This window comes from Zingiber officinale, chromosome 6A (assembly GCF_018446385.1).
Source record: "Zingiber officinale cultivar Zhangliang chromosome 6A, Zo_v1.1, whole genome shotgun sequence".
Taxonomy (NCBI): domain Eukaryota; kingdom Viridiplantae; phylum Streptophyta; class Magnoliopsida; order Zingiberales; family Zingiberaceae; genus Zingiber; species Zingiber officinale.
Genome location: NC_055997.1, coordinates 69,168,014 through 69,184,105, shown reverse-complemented (window position 1 = coordinate 69,184,105; position 16,092 = coordinate 69,168,014).

The window sequence follows — 16,092 nt, the reverse complement described above, 5'->3', positions numbered from 1 at the left end:
AAGGCTCACTTTTAATTCTCGCATGGGAGCCGACCTGAAAGGTCGTTGGGCGTGAGAACAGAGCTCACTTATAACTCGTGACCGGGCGAGAGTTCTGAGATACCGACCTAAAGGTGTTGGGTGTGAGCACAAGGCTCACTTTTAATTCTCGCATGGGAGCCGGAAGGTCGTTGGGCGTGAGAACAGAGCTCACTTATAACTCGTGACGGGGCGACCGACCTAAAAGGTCGTTGGATGTGAGCACAAGGCTCACTTTAATTCTCACATGGAAGCCGATCGTTGGTCGTGAGAGAAGAGCTCACTTATAACTCGTACCGGGCGAGAGTCTGGGACTACCGACCTAAAGTCGTTGGGCGTGAGCACAAGGCTCACTTTTATTTCTCTCATGGGAGCCGACCTGAAGGTCGTTGCGTGAGCAGAGCTCACTTATAACTCGTGACTGGGTGAGAGTCTGAGATACCGACCTAAAAGGTGGTTGGGCGTGAGCACAAGGCTCACTTTAAATTCTCGCATGGGAGCCGACTGGGTCGTCGGGCGTGAGAGAAGAGCTCACTTATAACTCGTGACCGGGCGAGAGTTCTGAGATACCGACCTGTAAGTCGCGTGAGCACAAGGCTCACTTTAAATTCTCGCATGGGAGCCGGAAAGGTCGTTGGGTGTGAGAACAGAGCTCACTTATAACTCGGACCGACAAGAGTTCTGAGATACCGACCTGTGGTTGGCGGAGCACAAGGCTCACTTTAATTCATGGGAGCCGACCGAAGGTCGCGTGAGAACAAAGCTCACTTATAACTCACACCGGGCGAGAGTCTGGGACTACCGACCTAAAGGTCGGGCGTGAGCACAAGGCTCACTTTTAATTCTCGCATGGGAGCCGACCTGAAAGGTCGTTGGGCGTGAGAACAGAGCTCACTTATAACTCGCACTGGGCGAGAGTCTGGGACTACCGACCTAAAAGGTCGTTGGGCGTGAGCACAAGGCTCACTTTTAATTCTCGCATGGGAGCCGACCTGAAAGGTCGTTGGGCGTGAGAACAGAGCTCACTTATAACTCGCACTGGGGCGAGAGTCTGGAGATACCGACCTAAAAGGTCGTTGGGCGTGAGCACAAGGCTCACTTTTAATTCTCGCATGGGAGCCGACCTGAAAGGTCGTTGGGCGTGAGAACAGAGCTCACTTATAACTCGCACTGGGGCGAGTGTAACACCCCAAATTTCATGATTTAGAGTTCTAAAAGACCTTATTAAAATCTTGAAATGTTTTAGAAAAATTCTAGAGATTTTTAGGAATTTATAGAGTATTTTTATGTAATTTTTGGAGTTCGTTTGGTATTTTTACCAAGAGGAAGAAGTTTAAAAAAAAAGAAGAAAGAAAAATGTTGAAGTTGGGTTTTGAACCCAAGACCTCGGGCTTGACCCGAGTCTTAACATAAGTCAGCCAACCAACTGAGCTAAGCAAGTTTTGTTATATATATTGAACAAATGGTATTTAAAGAATAGTTGGGAACATTTAAAATAAATTAAATAAAAGGGGCGCGGCTGAGGAATCGAAGCCCGGACCTTGGGTTCGGTTAAAAGCCGGCTGACCAAGTGGGCTAGCAGTCGGTGCTGAGCAAATATGTAGAGAAATATATTTAAGGTATATTTGATAATAAAAAGGTTTCGAAAAGTGGCCGAGCCGAGGCTCGATACGGCGATCTCCGGCTCAACCCGGGATTTAAGCGGAGCGGCTGACCAGCTGATCCAGCGGTCGGTTTGTTTAGAAAAGGTAGGAAAATTTCTTAAGGAAGATAACAGAATATTGGATTATAAAAGGGAGGAGTTAATGTTGGATTTGCGGTAACCTAGTTTTCCCTCTTTTCTCCTTCTCGCTCGCGACAACAGAATCCGGGCAGAACGGCAGAAAGCTAGGGCTTCTTCTGACGGCCGGCCAAGGTTCTCCGAGGGGTTTCTCCATCTCCTTAAGCTCTTCTCGACGAGGAGGAGTCGGGAGCACGAAGAAGAGTCGGGATTTCGAGCTCGCCGAAAGCCCTAGATGCCTCCTTCCCGGTTGTAAGTCCAAGAAACCCAAGGTAAGTTGCTACTCACCTGTGGTAAGAGGAATTCCGACTTCGTTTCGATATTTCCTTGTTTGTTCGAGTTTTGCCGTGAAGTTTTCTTTGGTTTTGTTTGCTGCCGTGAGGTTAAAGGAAGAAAGAAAAGATTTGTTAAGTTTAAGCAAGTGAGTTGATCCCTTCAAGCTTTGAAAATAGGCATTGCAGGTTTTAAGATAGATTTTTCTATGGTTACCTGGATGAGTATGCTCTGTTCATGTAGAGTTTCATAGTTTCGTATCAATGTATTCTTGAATTTGAAGCATGAAGGACAGATTTGGATTTAGGTTTGTTCCTTGTTAAGATATTAGAGATTATTAGAAGGGATCTAAGAATTTGATTTCTTCTGTGCAAATCTGTTGAAGCATGTTAAAGATTTCTGAAACCTTACAAGAGCTTAACTAGTAATTGATGATTGTATCTAATTATTTGATACTCAAAATATATTATTGTGAGGCCACATATAGTATGAACAGTTAGGGATGTTTGTTGGATAAGTATAGTTGTTGGTGGAATTGTAGCCTTGGGGTTCATATTTTCTTGCTATTAGCAATACTGTGAACTGAGCTTTGCTTGAGTTGTATGATCAAACCGTGATCAGTTCTGTAGATTGATAGATTGAACACAAAGGTCAAGATGATTAATCGAGTCTGTGAATTGTTTTCTTCAGACTTTGTATTGGAAATTCGGATAGATTTCTGATGTAGACTTTTCTAATTGGGATCCACCAATTGTAGTACAGATTTTATGAAGTTTAGAATGCAAATTTTTTAGAAGCTTAGTGAGCAGATTTGATTAAGCTTGTATGCAGAAATTGTGTAGCATAGAATGCAGATTTTTGATAAGCTTAGTATGCAGATTTTAGATAAGCTTAATATGCAGATTTCTGTTAAGCATTAGTGCAGATTTTTGATAAGTGTTGTATGTGTGGATTTCTTTGTATTCTATGCATGAATATGTAATACATAGTTAGTTTCATTCATAGATTCATATGAAAGATAAAGAAAAGTATAAGAAAGATAAAGAAAAGAAAGAAAAGGCCAAGGCCTTAAGTAGATCCCAAAGTCAAGACTTTAGGGATTTTGGCACACAAGGTGCTAAAGAAAATGCCGAGGCATTATATATTAGAAGTATTAAAAGATAACAAGTATTTTACTTTTATCAATGGCACTGTACTGGACTTTCAGTAGTCCTTGGGCTGGGCTCCCATAGTCGGTCCCTAGATTTAGATAACCTAGTATGCAGGACTCTCAGTAGTCCTTGGGCTGGGCTCCCATAGTCGGTCCCTAGGTTTAGATAACCTAGCAAATCCTACTAGATTCGGGACCAGCTATCTCGGGTCTAGTTAGGGATGCGCGCATAGCAAGTACAGTTGCCGGGCCCAAGAAGAAGTTGATTATTATTTTGAAGTATTATAAGTATAAGTTTTTGAAAGTTTTACATAAGTATAAAGTATTACAGAATAAGTCTTTAAACCAGTGAAATAAGACTCAGAAGGTGTTTAGAATTCAGTAAGCTTAGTTCTTTATGCTAGCATGATTGTATAGATTTACTTTACATGTTTAGCCTTTCAGTATATTTCTTTCACTAGTAGATGAGCATGAGTAGATTTCCTTTTGAGCATTCAGTTTTAGATTTCAGTATATCCTCAGTTAGATAGCGCTTACTAAGCAAATTTTGCTTATAGACTACACTTCCTCTTACTGCAGATACAGGATAGGAAAAGATATAGAAAGGAAGGCGACAAGGAGGTGTTCGAAGGATGTGTGATGCCAGGACTATGGAAGCCTTGGGACTTAGTTTAAGAATTTATTAAGATTGTTATTTATTAAGAATGTATTAGACGAGTCATTTAGTCTTCCGCTGTTAGTTAATTGTATGTAGATTGCATGTAGGATGAGTTCAGTTTAGTAAGTAGATATTTGTGTGTTGTTTTCTTTATTTTGGATTTATTATACTGCGTGGTTGATTGATATGTGTTCCAGCCGCCTGTGGCTGTGTATATTATTTATGTATGTCAGTTTAACGTCACCGGTACAGGGGAGATTCTGCCGAAATTTTTCGGTAGGGTTTCCATGTGATTTTTAATCACACCGGTTAAGTAGAGTTAGTAGATAAGTAACGGTCATCCTTAGAGAGTAGTAGTAGTAAGAAGGGTGGTCGTTACAGCGAGAGTCTGGGACTACCGACCTAAAAGGTCGTTGGGCGTGAGCACAAGGCTCACTTTTAATTCTCGCATGGGAGCCGACCTGAAAGGTCGTTGGGCGTGAGAACAGAGCTCACTTATAACTTGCACTGGGGCGAGAGTCTGGGATACTCCGGTCTGAGACCGGTGGCGATGGCGCTGGTCCGAGATCAGTAATGATATTCCGGTCCGAGACCGGTGGCGATGGCGCTGGTCCGAGACCAGTAATGATATTCCGGTCCGAGACCGGTGGCGCTGGCGCTAGTGCTGGTCCGAGACCAGTAATGATATTCCGGTCTGAGACCGGTGGCGATGGCGCTGGTCCGAGACCAGTAATGATATTTCAAATGGCGAAGGCATAGACGCATTGCTCTTTTCCGCCTTCATCCATCTCGCTTATACCAACCTCATTGCTGTGATTGATCTGGTCGTTATCGCTAACTTTGGGCTTACTCATTTGCGTCGCGTTTCTCCCTACAATTGCATTATGCGCGATATAGAATTAAGGATAGAGGAGGGAGTGTAAAAACCTTACTCAACCCTTGGGCCACAGTGCCCTTGCAGCTTATTATGACCCCGCAGTTCTTGCGATGCGCCTGGTTGGCTGCTCAGATCAGGGGCGGTCTAGGCAGGGCTACTTGCCCGGATGGTCCGAGCAAGCAACACCCCACAGGCCCGCTTGATACTCCTCTGATCTGACATTCACTTCTACTGACTTGCTTTGTCTCATTCACGACCCTTTTGAATTGCCTGGCGTCTGTAGCTTTATGAAACTTCCCGCCTAGCCTTGAGCCTTTCACGAAGAATGCTTCTTTTTTGAGGCCACGCCCTTTCATGATTACCTTGCCTTGTCGATCTTTAATGTGTTTCTGCTCGCGATGACACCTGTCCGACGCCTTTACTGCGCACACTTCCTGACGCCAGCCTCTGACCCTTTTTTGCACCCTTTGGCGCTTATTTCCCATCAGACGGCGCTGGGGCATGTTACCCCAAAAGATACTCGGCTCGACTCTCGATGTTTCCTAGGAATGAATGGGCTTTATAAACCCTAAAGGCAGCCCGCTTTCCTTACTTCGACGCTTCGCTATCCTCCTCCCTTCGTTCGCGGCCGTTTCTGGCAGTGCAACTCCTCGTTCTCCTGCTTGCGCCCGACCTATGACCTCTCTTGTCTTCATCCCCCTTGCCTGCTTGCTCCTCATAGTCATGGATGGTAAGGAACTCTTCTGGTATTCACGTTACATCTCTGATTTAGACCATCACGACCTGTCTGCACTGCAATCCAACTTGGGGCTAGGCGCCGCATATGAGTTTCGTCTTCCCTCACCAGATGAACATCCTTCTTCTCCTCCCGAAGGGTTTATCACTGTTTTTAGGGATCAAATCTTAGGCGGTCTTCGCTTTCCTTTGCATCCTTTTTTCTCCGAGTTGAACCAGTATTGCGGTATTGGTATCTCTCAGTTTGCCCCCAATGTATTCCGAGCGGTCTGCGGAACCATCATCTTGTGCCGCATTTATCAAATTCCCTTGACTGCTAGACTATTCCATCACTTCTATTCCTTCCGACGAGCCGAGGCGGGGATATTCAACGTTCAGGCCAAGCCGGGCCATAAGTTTTTTGATGACCTTCCTTCTTCCAATAAAGGCTGGAGATCTCGCTTTTTCTTCCTCAAACCCCCCGTCCCCTTAGCCGTGCCTTCCCAATGGCATCCCATCCTTGCTTCAGACTTCCCTTTACATGTCCATGAACCTGCCTGCTCCGCAGCTGCGGACAAGCTGAAAGGTGTTGTTGTTCGCCTGTCTGTGCTGATGCTAGAAGGCATTCTGCACGCTTTTGGTCTTAGCCCTGTTTCCACGGAAATCGGAGCTCCTTTTGGTAAGTTGTTATTTATTGTATACTGCTCTTCGCTAATTGAGGTGCTTTTTCCTCTTATATTTGTAGTGGTTGCCCTCCTTCGCTCTTTTGCCAATTAGGAGACACCCTCGGTGGCCGTTCTGCAAGCTCTGAATGAGGAGCTAACACAAGGCCTATCCTCTGACCCAGCTGTTTCCGCCGGTCCACAGCCCTCGGGACACCAAACCTCCGAGACGGTAGCTGCCTCGGCGCTTATTGAGCCACCAACCTCCAGCCCTGCAGACTCAGCCATACCCCGCTGCTCTGATCAACCCGCACCCGAGCCATCGCTAGCAGGGCAAGTGCCTCCGCTCCCTCATACTATGAAGCTACGCCTTACGCGTAAGGGCAAGAGAACGGCTCCAGTCACCGCAACTTCTCCTCCACCTCCTCGCCGTCAACGCGTAGTGAGCATCTCTTCCCCCACCAGGTCCTCAGACACGAGCTCGACCCAGGAGACAAGCTTGGCCCAGGAGAAGGCGTCTGATCTGGAGGTGGCAGACCCGCCATTGGACCCCCCGCCTTCGTCCTCTGGCGATCAGCCCCCGGACTCGCTGGCTCCCTCCGCCTCTCCTCTTCTTGGGCCTCCGAGCTCGGCCCTGCCGTCTCTGAACCTGGCTTCTGCAGACCTGGCCTTTGAAGCTTCCTAGAGGCTCCCTTCTGAGACCGACCCGGCCTACGTGCCCGCTGCCGACCTATCGCCTATCTTTGGTAGGGTCGACTTCTGTGGGGACTTGGCCATCTCCTGGCAATCAGCCAATCGGCAGTTCTGGGAGAGCAATTCCCCTTTAGAGGAGTTTGATCAAATTGCTCGCTCATTGGTAGCGGTAAGCTCTTTCTCTTCTTCTTCCTGGTATCCGTGTGTTTCTGTAACCCCCTTTCTCTTCTTCCGGCCACTTGCAGACCTGCTCCGCGAGTCTGAGCGCCGTGCAACGAGCGACCGAGCTTCAACGAGAGAACGCGGTGCTCAAGGCACGTCTTCGAGAACTAGAGCCCCCTGCGGCTTCCTCAACTCCTCCCGAGCCTTCTCTTGGAAGCTTGGATGCTTATCTGCGTGCCGCCGGGGAATCTGTGGCCTCAGCTCGGGCCATTTCCCATGCCGCCTTCGATAAACTTCAACAGTAGGAGGCGGCTTTGAAGACAAGTGAGTCTTCCTTGGCTTCTGAAGCAGATTGTCACCAAGCGACAGTTTCTGAGCTGAAGGCCAAAGAGGCAGAGCTGCTCTCCCGATCGACGGATTTGAGTTCGCTACAGCAAAGTCAGGAGCTCCTGCAAACGGGGTTGGCCGATGCCCAGGCCCTGGCTAGTGCTGCCGCTAGCCGGGAAGCAGCCATGCGGACTCAGTGGGAAGCTTGCCAAGTCACTCTCCAATCCTTGCGAGCGGAGTTATCGAAGGCCCAGGAAGCAGTGTCTCAGGGCCAGAGTGATTTATCCGTGGCCCGCGCCGAGGTTGCTGAGAACAAGAACAGTTTGGAAGCGTACCGAGCTGGTGAATCAGAGCGGCTAAAGGCGTACAGACTGGCCTACGTCTGCTCTTCCTTCTTCCTCCAAAAGCTGGGAGGCTGGATGGTCTTGTTGCTCTGTCATGGGGCCGTTGGTGGGGTTAGGCAGGCCTTCAAGCAAGGCTTCCTACGCTTGGCACCTCCTGCCACCTTTCTGGATACAGCTCGCCTATCCAGGGAATTGCCGCAGGAAACTTTCCCTTCCTTCGAAGCTGATGACGGACTTTTCCTCCTGGAGGCTCCTCATCCTGTGGCCAATCCAGCTCCCGGGGATATTTCTGCCCAGGCCCCTCCTGTTGCTGCTTCTGAAGCATCCGCTGATCCTGCGTCTTCCGACATAGTGCCAGCCGACCCCGGGCTCCGTCCGTTGGCTTCCCGGGACCCTGCCCCCTCTTCTACAGATGTTGTGTAGTCGAGACCATGTTGTAGTGTTTACCTTTTATGTGTTGATGTTGAACCTTCCCTGATTGTATTTATTCGTATGGTCGTATTAAACTCTGGATGACTGTACTTATCTTCTCTTACATCCGGATAATCGCATCGCTTTCCCATCGCGTCTCCTTAGCTTGTTTCTTTTCTTAGTAGGTCATCCGTGACTTTGGTTGAGCTCTGCCAGTCTGCCCGCCCTTGCTCGTTTTACCCTACTACATCGCTCTTCCTTCAATAATTGCTTTTATACTGAGCCCGGCGAGGGCTAGACTCATGCTCTCCATTCCTGATGCGTGCCCATGAAGTCCGCTGATCTGATCTGCACACCTTTCTAACGGTCCCTCCGTACATTCTTGACCTGCTTGGGGCAATCTCCTTAGGGGGCGCTTCGTATCTCGGGCCCCTGCTTTTCCTATAATGCCCCCTGGGTATATTCCCGAGGATCATCACAGGGCGTTCCCTGTTTATCTCAGATGCTGCGTCAACCGTCCGTTGTCAACTTTACGCAAATGTCCTTCATCCGCCATACCTATAAGTATCTTCTTGCTTCTTGCCTTCCCTTATGATTCGCCGCCACCACGGAGCACCCAAGTGTCGCTGCTGCCGACTGACTTCCTCCGAGACTGTGCCGCGATCCTTCTTCTTCTCCAAGCCTCTTCTTTTCGTTTGTTCTTTCTATCACCTGAGATAATCTCTTTCGCAATGACTTCTCCTTCTTGGATAACCTTGTTGGTGGAGCACTTCCCCGACGCTTCGACTTTCGCTGAGTTGGATTGGGATGACCTACGGTACACTTATGAAATCCCTACTAGCTTCCACCCCATCATCCCTACTGGTGTGAACCTGTACTTCGATCCTCCGCCTGGCTATTGTACTTTCTTTACTGAACAATTTGTATCTGGCCTTCGTTTACCCCCACATCCTTTTTTGTCTGGAGTGTGCCGCTACTTCAAGATCCCCCTAGGTCAGCTAGCTCCCAATTCCATAAAGATTTTATGTGGTTTCGTAATACTCTGCGAAGTTTGTGAGGTTTCCTGGTCAGCTCCCCTTTTTCACTGCTTCTTTGCTCTTGCTTGGCACGCCGACAGTCTTTTTTATTTCCAAGCTCGCAACCACACTGCTTTCTTCTCTCCTTTCCCTCCTCCCAGTGCTAGCTGGAGGAAAAAGTTCTTTTTTCTCCGGTTTCCAGAGGAAACAGACTAGCCCATGTGCTGGCAATCTGCTCTGCCTCTACCTCCGGCATTGGAAGAGTTCCATATGGATCTCCACTTTAATATGGCTGCAACCCAGATGGAGGATTGGCGCCTGAATCTGACAAGACTGCTATCCGAGGACCTACTTTCTTATTTCAGGCTGAGCCCCCCTTCTCCTGAAACACCGCACTCCTTAGGTAAGTTTGTGCTTGCATTTGCTATGACTTCTCACTTTCTTTTTTCTCTGTTGAAATGACCCTCCTTGCTTTTGTGTATACAGTTGAAGTTTTGAATCGTGCATCAGAGATCCTGCCTTTGCCCATCAGTGATCTGGAAATACTACGGCGAGTTCAGACAATCTTGGAGAGGCGATTACTTCCCCATCCCGGATCCACCTCAGTCAGAGCGGCTACTCAGCCTACTTCCCGTCCTGCCTTCCCGACTTCTGTTCCCCGATCTGTCTCTGCTACTATTCCCCGACCGACTGCTCCTTCTCAATCGACTGCCACTCCGAGCCGAGGTCGTGGGCAGGTCGAAGCTCATCCGGTCGGGGCGCCATAGACAGGGGTGTTGCAGCCTCTTCACAGGGTCAGCTTCGCTCTGAGGATTCTGACTTCGATAACCAGCCTCTGCTTCACAGGCGTCGCCGAAGACCAGGTCTGACTTCACAAACGCTTGATTCTATTTCTTCTACTACCCAATTGTCCCCCGCTGCCACCGTGGCTAGCTCCGACACCATTCCCCTTGTCATTCTTGCTTTGTCTATCAGGCAGCCTCCCCCAACCCTTACAGGGGAAGACCAGCTGCATTCCGCTCTGCCCCCACTCTTGCCGAGGAAGATAGCCCAGGCAATCGTCACGACCCCGTGCCAACTGAACTCGTTCCCGAGCCACCTCCCGCTCCTCCTGGTGCTGACGCCGGCCCTTCTCAACCTTCCTCCTCCACCCGCCATCATTACAGGACCACTATCCCCTCCGAAGCGGCTCTTGCTCGGCGACATGACACTCCCACGAGCCTTCTGATGATGAAAGGTTCTCTTGGCAGCTTGTGGGCGGAGAGCATGAGTCAAATGGGTAGTTTGTCGCCATTAGCCCAGATGGATAGGTCCTCAAAGTCCTGGGCTAAAGTAAGTACTTCTCACCTTGCACTTGCCATTAATTTACCTCAGCTGAAGGTTGTTCCTTCCATCTAGACTCATGCAGAATCTTTGGTGCTGAACCAATCCTTCCACACCCTCCATCATGAAAGCAAAGAACTCCGGGAGAGAGTTTCCGCATTAGAGCTGCAACTGGACGACCCTGCCCAAGCCAGTTATGCTTTGCGAGCGGAGATTCAAGCCTTAACCAATCAGACCGACCGGCAAAAACGGTCCCTGATACAAGCGAAAGATGAGCTCTGAGCTATGAGGGAGGAAAGAGCTACCTCCGAGGCGGGGTATCAGCAACAACTAGCCCACCAAGCTCAAGAAATGCAGTCCAAAGATACTCTTCTACAGGAAAAGAACAATAAACTGGAGGTTCAGGTGGCACAGTTGGAGACTCAAGGGGCTGAGCTGGAGGCCCTGAGGGCGGAACTATCCCAGTCTCGGGCGGCTTTGACAGGAGTATCCGCGGCCCTGGCGGTCTATCAAGAAGGAGAGGATGATCGTTGCCTGTGAAGTCGAAGGTCCTATTTGAGCTCTCCTGAATTTTTATCTCAGGCCGGGGCACGCTTTGCTGCGACCGTACTATACACGGCGGCTGGAGTTATCAGACAATTGCATGCACAGGACTTCTTGAACTCCATCCCTCCGGCAAACTTCTTAGATCAGGGCCAGATCATTCAAGGCTTTCCGAATGAGATCTTTGCTCCTTTCAAATGATTTGTTCCAACTGCTTAAAACTGATGAAATTTTTACATGTACATACGTATCTTTGAGTTTTTGCTTGCCTATCCTACCGTCTCCGGAACCCTCGGCCGACCTGGCTTACAGCAACAGGGTTGGCATCCCTCACACCCGATAGGGTTGTAGGTAGTTAGCACTCCAAGGTCGGTCTAGCTTCCTTCCTTGAGCGTCTTGCAAATAATAGGCCCTCGACGCCAACTTCTTGACAACTTTGTAAAGTCCGTCCCATTGAGGCGCCAACTTTGTCACTTCCCCCAAGGGTTTCACCTGCCTCCAGACCAGGTCACCTTCTCCGAAGAAACGAGGGATCACCCTTCTATTATAGTTCTGTCTCATCCTCTGTCTATAGGCTTCCAGCCTGGCAGCTGTTTGCTCGCGAATTTCGCTGATGAAATCTAGTTCAGCCAGCCGTCGTTCCGTATTCCCCTCGTCGTACATCATTCTCCTGACGGATGGTATCCCGACCTCCAGAGGCACCACTGCTTCATTGCCATATACCAAGTGAAAAGGTGTCAGACCTGTGCTCTCTCGGGGTGTCGTATGATAGGCCCACAAAATGCTCGGCAGTTCGTCCACCCAACTGCCCCCCATATGATCCAGCTTGACCTTGAGCCCTCGCACTATTTCCCGATTGACCACCTCTGTCTGACCGTTGCTCTGAGGATGCGCCACCGAAGTAAAGGCCTGCGTTATGCCGAACCCCTTGCACCAATTTTGTATTTTGCGTCCTTGAAATTGTCTGTCATTGTCCGACACCAATTTGTGAGGTAGGCCGAATCTGCAAAAAATATTCTTCCATAAGAATTGGATCACTGCATCTTCAGTGATTTTGGCTAGAGCTTCCGCTTCCACCCACTTGGAGAAGTAATCCATTGCTACTAGCAAGAAACGTCTTTGCCCTGTAGCCATCGGGAAAGGTCCTACGATATCCATACCCCATTGATCAAATGGGCAAGATACTATAGAAGTTCTCAGCAGCTCTGTAGGTCGGTGCGTCAGGTTCTGATACCTCTGGCACGACAAACAAGTATTCACCAGCTTCTGTGCGTCCTTCTGCAGGGTAGGCCAGAAATACCCGGCCAATAGCACTTTCCGGGCCAGTGTTCTTCCACCTGCGTGGTTGCCACAGCATCCCAAATGTATCTCCCGCAAGGCCTGATCCGCTTCTTCCACATTCAAGCACTTGAGCAAAGGTCTGGAGAAAGACTTTTTGTACAGCTGATCTCCGATCATAACATAAGAATGGGCCTGTCTCCTGAGCATGCGTGCCTCTTCTAAGTTGGTAGGTACAATTCCTTGCTGGAGGAAACTTACTATGGGCGCCCTCCAATCAATTGCTCCTTCCAGATTATTTTGTAGGTCTATCTGGGCTATAAGGAAGGTCTGCGCTATAGATCTGTCAAGTACCCAGGTAGTCAAGGAGCTGACCATTTTAGCTAACTCATCCGCTCTTTCATTTTCAGCCCTGGGAATCTTAGTGACTGTGACCTCTTTAAAATCTTTCCTCATCTTCTCATAGGCTTCCTTGTAAACTTGCATCTTTTCGTTGTTCGCTTCAAAATGTCCGGTCACCTGCTGAGTTACTAACTGCGAATCCGAGTATATTACGATTCGGCTTGCCCTCACATGCCGAGCTGCTTGCAAACCTGCTATAAGGCTTCATACTCTGCCTCATTGTTGGTAGCTCTGAAATTCAGCCGTATAGCCAGGTGCATGATGTCTCCCTGCGGAGATATTAGAAGTGCACCTACACCACTTCCCCGGTGGGTGGCTGATCCGTCTACATAAATTTTCCAGACCTCCTCCGAGTCTGTTTGATAAACTTATGTCAAGAAATCCGCCAGAGCCTGTGCTTTGATCGCGGTTCGGGGCTGATACTGTATATCATATTCCCCTAGCTCGGTTGCCCATTTGATAAGCCGACCTGCTACCTCCACCTTAGTGAGAGCTCGACCCATTGTACTATTTGTCAGGACGGTGATGGGATGCGCCAAAAAATACGGTCGGAGGCGCCAAGCCATGAGAACAAGGCCGTAAACCAACTTTTCCAGTGTATATCGACTCAACCCCCTTCAATAGATGGCTGAAAAATACACCGTCATTGTACATTGTCCTCGCTCTTTAACCAAAGACGGCCCCACCTCTGGGTGGTCGACAAGTAGACCCAAAGGATCTCCCACAACAGGTTGATGGTAAAGACTCCAGGTATTGCTTTAGCTCCTCAAAAGCCTGTGTGCACTCCTCCGTCCACTGAAACTTGGCTGCCTTCCTGAGTACTTTGAAGAAGGGAGCGGCTCGATCTGCAAATCTGGAGATGAATCGGGACAGTGTTGTTATCCTGCCGACCAGCTTCTGCGTTTCCTTCAGATTCTGAGGGATCTGCATGTTCCGAAGTGCTTGAACCTTCTCAGGGTTGGCTTCTATCCCTCGTTCAGTCACCAAATACCCCAAAAACTTCCCTCCTTTGGCCCCGAACAAGCATTTCAGGGGATTCAGCCTTACCCCATATTGCCTCAGAGTCCCACAGGTTTCTTCTAAATCTTTTATTAGACTGGACGCCAGGGGGGACTTGATCAGGATGTCATCAACATAGACCTCTACGTTCCGCCCGATCTGACTCCGAAAGACTTTGTCCATCATCCTTTGGTAGGTAGCCCCAGCATTTCTGAGTCCAAATGGCATGATCGTATAGCAAAAAGTACCGTCGGCCATTATGAAGATAACTTTCTCCTGATCCTCCCTAGCCAAGGGTATTTGATGATATCCTTGATAAGCGTCCATCATGCATATCCTTTCACAGCCAGCAGTTGAATCCACCACTTGATCGATCCGCGGGAGAGGATAACAGTCTTTGGGGGTGGCTTTGTTGAGGTCGCGAAAGTCTATGCACACTCTCCACTTGTTATTAGGCTTTTTTACCAATACAACGTTGGAGAGCCAGGACGGGAACTGCACCTCTCGAACATGTCCTGCCTTCCTGAGCTGATCCACTTCAGCTCGGATAATCTTATTCTGGTCGGCAGAGAAGTTTCTCTTCTTCTGCTTGACTGGCTTGGCCTCGGGTATAATATGCAGCTTGTGCTCAGCCACCTCTGGTTTGACCCCGGGCAACTCTTCCGGTGACCAAGCAAAAACGTCCCTATTGCGGATCAGGCACCGTATCAGCTCCGACTTAAGCTCCTGTGGAAAGTCATTGGCAATGCGAGTGATGCTCTCTGCTCTGTCAGCATGCAGCCGAATTTCTTCCCAAGGGATAGGCTCCTCGGCAATAGGCAGAGGCTCCTCTTGGATAGCGTGCACTCCCCCATCTTGCGTCCTCTGGCTCTTGCGCGCCTCCACCCGGACCATATCAATGTAGCAGCTGCGGGACACCTTCTGCTCTCCCTTGACTTCCTCGACCTGCTCGCCGACCGGAAACTTGATCTTTTGGTGAAAAGTGGAGACGGCAGCCCGGAACTCATGTAGAGCTGGCCTTCCCAGGATGACGTTGTAGGAGGAAGGCGAATCCACCACTATAAAGGTACTTCTCCGGGTGCGCACCAGTGGCTCAGTGCCCATGGAGATGGCCAGCTTGATCTGACCCATGGGCTTGACTTCATTGCCTATGAACCCGTACAAAGAAGTGGTTACTGGTTGGAGCTCAACGGCGTCAATCTGCATCTCCTCGAATGCAGCTCTGAATAAAATGTTGACCGAGCTCCCGGTATCCACAAAGACCCCAGCCACTCGGCTGTTAGCGATAACAGCCTTGATTATGAGGGCGTCGTCGTGGGGCAATTCCAGACCCTCCAAATCTTGTGGCCCAAAGCTAATGACAGGGTCGGAGGCCTGCTCGTGGCTGCATCCCACGGCTCCCACATACAACCGTCGAACGTGTGACTTACGGGCCTACCGAGTCCCCGCCTGGACCCTCCCGAATCATACCGATCTCTCGTGACAAGAAGATTGCCCTTGCCTCCGGCCTCCCAAGATCTCTTCGGTCTTCCCGAGGCCGCCTTGGTTTGATGGGCCGGCTAGGTCGGGTCCGACGAGCACGCCCCGCCGCGCCTGCTCCTCCTCCATCCTCCAGATTGGGGCGCTAATTGGGGCGGACTCGCCGCAGCCTCTCCGAATCACGAGCGAATTGGAAGCAATTACTAAGATCGTACGTCCTGGACCGATGATATGTGTAATATGGTGCTCCCTTGGTCCAGTCGGTGCGTATAGCAAAGAACTCGTGGAGTCGGGTCTCGACTCGAGCGGCCGAGGGCAGCTGGCCGACCGCTACTGAAGGGCCGAGCTGGTTGGGTGCTCTCCTTTCGTGTTGCTGGAGTCACCGCCCTTTCGCCTTCCGCCTAGCGGCCCGCGCTTCTTCCACCTCGATGTAGCAAGAAGCTTTCCACCATATCACAAAGCTTCAAGCGGGTTTTGATGAGGTCCTCAAGAATTCTTCTCGCAATCCAGGAGAAGGCGCCATCAATATTTCGAGGTGGCGGAGGACGCCATTGGCCACCGACCGAACCGCTGATGCGCCTGTAAGGGCTCGGTCGGATCCTGCTTGAGAGCAAAAAGACAGTGGTCGGTTTTTTGATACTTACGACTACTGGCGAAACGGCGTAGGAAGGCCGTTTTGAAATCCATGAAGCGATTGATGGACTCTGGGGGCAATCCATCGAACCACTTCTGCGCCGATCCGGACAGGGTGTGTAGGAACACTCGGCATTTGACAGCATCGCTGTATTGATACAAGATAGCCGCGTTCTTGAACTTCCTCAGGTGCTCTTCCGGATCCTTGCTCCCATCGTATTCTCCAATGTTCGGGGCTCGATACCCCTTGGGCAGGCTTTCCCTCAGGATCTGAGCCGAGAAGGGTACCTTGTCATCCGGATCTTCAGGCAGATCTTTGGCAAGGATTATAGCTTTTCCCTTTCCTGAAT